Genomic DNA, 5,970 nt, shown 5'->3' on the forward strand with positions numbered 1-5,970 from the left:
TGTTTGTGTGCGGTCAGTGTAGTGTAATAACACGGATTTATTGAACTTTTTTACATCACAATTTTTCGGAACATAATAAACTCATGCAAAAACTTTATTATTAAAATAACTCTGATCGAATTTTAAATTGATTAACTCTTTCACTCCATCTCGCGCACTCCGCCTTTCTCGCTCTTGCTCTCACTCTTAGTATTCTTTGTTTGATTGCACAAATACTTTCTATTCACAAGCACCGTTTGGTAAGCAAATCAATATACTTCTCCTTTTTGAAGTAATACTATTTTGCGATTTATCAGTCAAAATCGATCAATTGTAACAAGACTCTCAGCAGGTGGTACACACTAGAATTTGAAAAGTTCGTTTTTTTTCCTCTTTACCCGCTTCCTCGTTCGTACGAATGATGGAAATTCAATTTTCGAATATGACCAGAATGAAAAAAAAAATATTATGTAAAGAAACGAGCATCGTTTTGGCAACAAAGATTTGGATGTGCCATTCCGAAGCGGTACATACGTTTATGTCTAGTTTCGATATTTCGTGCATTGAATAAAAAATTGGTGTTGATTCACGCCTCTACTTTGTTTTTCTGGTTGCTTTGTCAGAGAGTGTGCGGCACGACACACACACACATACGCAGCCGAAACAACAAAAGGCAACAACATTCACTGGGCTTGATTAAAGATCACTCAATCATTCAGTCCCGTTTTATTTTTCGCTCGCGCAAATCGCCCGATATAATCAAATCCAACACACAATTTGCGCACGCAATGATGATAAAACTTACGATTGAATTATGAGCGGATATTTGTCATGAATCAAGAAAAAAAGCGGATATTTTTCATTTGGATTGGCGCAATCAGTTATTTTTTACGGAAGGGGGGGCATTTGAATTTATCGAAAAAAATTTCCGAGGATGAAGGTGGTGACAAAAACACGATGACAATGAATAATAGAAATGAAACGCAAGCCGCCAAATACTGCCAATCCCATTTTGCAACGCCGTTTCTAATGTCAACCGTTTTTTTTTCTTCGTTGGCATCAAAGTATGTACCGCTCGAAATCACGTGATAGTTTTACCTTTCTGCCAAAGCCAATTTAAATTCAAATCTCTGTCGCACCATTCAAATATCACCGAAAAGAAAAATATAGAAAAAAAAACAAACACACACATGTACATACACTCCGATTTGCCGATGTTCAGTGTACGACCGTTATATTATACTGTGGATATTGCACGCGACCGCATTGAAACATGTGCGAAACCAACGAACAACGACAAATAAATTGTGAATTGTACGCGTTGTGAATTGCGACTGAATCGCACTTGTCGATTGAGACACATCAACGGTTTTCTATGAGTGGCCATTTCTTGGCGGAGACACACCATTTTGCTCTTCTTCCTCTTTTTCCTTTCGCATCGTTGGGCCTGATGTGCCTAACATCATACAGCACATGAATGTGTGGTAGCCGAAACACGATTAGATTCGAAAGAGCACATTAAGCCAACTTGTATTGTGTACAATTAAGGCGACAAATGGAGAATATCGAATATGAGAAGAAAAAAACAACTCATTCTAACACAATGTTTGTGGACCAATTTTCCATTACTCCATCACGGAGGATAAAGTACATTCGATGACTGCGCATGATTGTCATATGTTTCGTTGCCCCTGAAAAAATACCTCCTGAAATGAACGCCGTTTTATTTGTGGTGTCGATCGGTTGTTGAGGACGACTCACAATTTTCGGTTCATTTTCAATGATGTGATGAAGTGATCTACGCCGATTTTCCCCCAAGTTTCTCCTTTAACTTGATTCAAATTTGAATACTTCAACGGAAACTGTGTGACGAAGCTTTCATTGGTATAAGTTTTTCAAAGCTTCTCAAATGTAACACCATCTGTATGGTAATTTAGATGATACTATGTGTTCCATTTGAATTTTGTAATTTTCACGAAACGATTTTTTTTTCTTACTCAAGTTAAAGATGATCATCTTTTATTTAATCTATTGAATGAAAAAGAAAAAAAAAAGTGTTTGAAATCTTTTTTTTTTCTTTTTTCTTTCAAATTTGCCCCAAGTGGTTTGTTTCCATTTGTGCATTTTTCCATTTTTAAAGCAAAAATATCATATTAATTCCGAAATTGAAATGAAATAACTTTCGTTTTCCATTGAAACAATTTCTGTCTTTCGGCTTAACTTTCGTTTTTTATTCTCTTTTATTCACGTTCAGTTTTTTTTATATTATATTTGATCAAATATTCCATTGTATGTTATGCCATTCCATAAAACGTTTAAGAATTTCCGTAACGGCAATCGATGGATTACTCTAGTTCATAAGGTACCAACTTTTTTGCAAGCACTAACCAAAGTAAGTGTCCAAGTGGTAAGTGTCAAAAAATAGTCGCATTCTATATAAAATACAATAAATAATTGGCTTCCATTTCATTTTCGCCAAAATTTCATCCATGTATAAATGAAATTTATACACTAATCAAAGAGTATCGCTTTCATCGCTCATGGAAAAAATTTTAAACTTTTTTGTTTGAAGTTTTACATTGTTGCTTGTTGATTATATCAATCAAACAGTGGTCCTTTTTTGGTTTCGAATCTAACAGAGAGTGGGTATTTGCTGCTGAGCACGCCTGAGCTGAGCTGAATTTGCTGACTCAGGCACCTGAAGCGGTATTTTAACGCACTTACGGTACAAAATTACCACTGCTAGCTGGAATGTATGATGTTTATCAATTATATTAAGGTGCATTCTAGGTAGCAATGGCAATTTTGTGCGTTAAAATACCACTTCAAGCGCCTGAGTCAGGAAAATTAGTTCAGCTCAGGCTTGTTCAGCAGCATATATCCACTCTCTGGAACACAACAACAAGCTAAGGTTTTTTAAGGCTTGGTATCCCAAATACTTCAGCAGAGCAAAACCGTAAATTCTAACCATCAATTTGTTGAACTCATCTCATGGGTGAAAAACAAAAATTGTATTAAAAATGATACATATTCCTTTAATTTTCAATTGAACATTTTATTTTATTTATTAACAATGCTCAACGAAATTTGGTTTGATTCGCGTATAGAAGCAGCAAAGAAGAACAAGAATCATTATTCGAGTGCAAACGATGGTTACACCAGACTAGTGTCCTAGAGATTGCATACATTTATTATTTTTCTCTGTTGGCATTTCTTTATTCTTTCGTTCAGTTTCAGCTTGGTTATTAAGTTAATCACGGTACCGATTATAACTGTTCGGATGAAAACTGTTCTGTGGACTGTTCGGTTGATAACTGTTTTGTGGACTGTTCGGTTGATAACGGTTCTGTTGATAATTGTTCTGTTTTTCGATTGATTTTCTCAATTCCTCTTCTCTATATTTCGCTTCCTTGGCCCTATTTGCTTTCTCCTGTGCAGATTTATGTTTGTAATTATTGTAAGAATCGCGAATTTTACGATAGGGAAACGTCACAATTCTTGCTGGATAACTTAGAACTTTCTTAAGCGTTCCAATTACACCACCACCACCAGTTTTAGCTGCATCATTAGTTTTAGCTGCAGACACAAGCGGGAAAGCCTATAGGAAGATTTTAGTGTGAAAATGACAGTTTTAACATCAAGAAATTAATGCTGAAGTGCGAAAAACGTTCGATTTATTATCAAACTTACCACTTGAATGATAATTGCGACAAAGAGAATGCAGGTAAAAAACTTCATCTTGAATGAATTTAGAGAAGATTCTATGGTAACCAAAAGAAACTGTATGAACAAACGATGAGATTCACCGCCCTTTTATAGTTGAATGTAGGTCGGAATACAAAAATAACATTCCAAATTTGATAAAAAGTTCAATACAGCTGTTGATTGCAATTTTGTTTGTTATTGTAATATTTTCTCAGAGGAGACATCCTCATTAAATTCATTAAATTTAATAAAATTTGTATATTGCGTAAAATCATTTTAATTATTATTCATAGGAGAGAACATTTGGTTCATTTTAATATTTATTTGTTTTCTACGCACACTTAATATTTAATTCAAAAGACTCGTGTAATTAATGTTCAATTAAAAAAAAATTCCAGGAAATTCGGTTTAAATATGTAAACTCACATATACTACGTCATACCTTCGAGCAAAACATGTTTATTACTCTTTATTATTCTAAATTTGGTCAAGTCGTGATGAAGACATTAGCAAAATAGGCACATTTCATTTCCAATTTTGATCATCCTATGAACATTACGAAAATTTTAATTTTTTTTCTCTGAAAAACAGTACTTGTTGATATCCATATTGGTCAAGTGAGGCTCGATGATGAAATACAAGTTATCATCGAAATAATTGCCAATATAGAAGAAGCACGTAAATATGCAAGGGAAGAAAATCCGTCTAAATTAGTAGCTGCATGCGAGAACTATCTAACGAGAAAGGAACTGAACAAACAATGAAAATGATTTGAAAAATAGACGAAATTCGATTCATTTACGTTGAACAAAAAAATCATTTGAAATAATGAAGTCGACCAATCAAGACCAAAACCACTTAATTGAGTACGAAAAAAAGAATAAAAATACGATATTGTACATCTCTGGTTAATTTACCTTCAATTTTATTGTGTTATAAAAGCAGAAAAATTAATAAAAAGTCTCAAATTAGTAAAAGACCTACCGTGCGAATTTACCCATTCAATGAGACGTTGCAGTGACATTTGCTAAAATATGAAAGCAGAGAATGTTCGATGCGGCGTTGATTTATATGTATTTTTTTTTATTATTCATGCTATTTTAAATAGTTGACTTGAAAATGGAATAGTATTGTTTGTTTTTTTCCATCTACACAAAATGCATACCATGTGTCAACTCGGCTCACAATTTAAACGAGTACAAAACAAACGTTGATTCGAACGATTCAAGTAAAATAAGGAAAACGATCGTTTCTTGTTTTTTTTTTTAGATTTAGGAATTGGGAAAACCGACCAATATCAGTCTTGCATCGATAAATTACTTAATTTTCCCCCTCATTTTTGTACTTTGAGTGTTTTAATGATTTTTTTTACTTCGATTTCACTAAACATGTCATCTCACTACAACAAGCTGACGCTTCTCATTTAAGAAACAATATGGAATTTCGTATCTTAGATCGAATAAAATATTAAAATCAATCGTTGACTTAAATCGATCGACTGAGTGAACAGAATATCATGCTCAATGGAAAAATGTATGTGTTGATGCAAAATCTGTTTGAAGGAAGCGGAATCAATAAGCTGAAAATCAATGCACCATGCAACAGCAGGTTGCTTGTTGACTTGTTGTTGTTGTTGCTGCTACTTCTGCTCGTTGTTATTGCCGCTGCTTTCGTCAAAGTTGATCAAATAAAAGTTCAAAGTATGTGCTATGGTTTGGTTTTGTTTTTCTCATAGTTCTATAATTTCATTCATTTTTTTTAAATATTTTCTTTCTTTAATATAATAGAAATATCAGTTAATATTGCGATAATATCTATTTTACTTTGAATCTGTCAACTATATCCAACGTCGATCAGTAACTGATAACAATACAAATCTGATCGTGTTGTGAATTGTGTGTGTGTATGTATTTCGTTATTATTCGGAACAAAATTGTTAATATGTGTTTCATTTTATTATTTTCGATTCGAATTTTCTTTTATTTTAGAATTTTTGTGTTGTTATTCGGGGATTTGTTCATAATATTTTTTTCGTTAAAAAAAAAAAAACAGAAAAAAAAACATTTCGTTATTTAAATTGTTCAACAAAGTGTGTATATGTGTGTTTGTGTGTTTGCTTCAATAATATAAATACAATTGTGAGTTTTTTTTTCTTCATCATTTCTTTTTTGTTGTTGGGTTTGTTGTTTTTCATTCAATAAATAAATAAGATCGATCGATATGCAAATCGTAATTCACACGAGAAAAAATCATTCTATCAAAAGCGTTAAAACGCAGGGCGAAAGC

This window comes from Sitodiplosis mosellana, unplaced genomic scaffold, assembly GCF_009176505.1.
Source record: "Sitodiplosis mosellana isolate CC-2019 unplaced genomic scaffold, AAFC_SMos_1.0 Smas_scaffold_6165, whole genome shotgun sequence".
Lineage (NCBI taxonomy): Eukaryota > Metazoa > Arthropoda > Insecta > Diptera > Cecidomyiidae > Sitodiplosis > Sitodiplosis mosellana.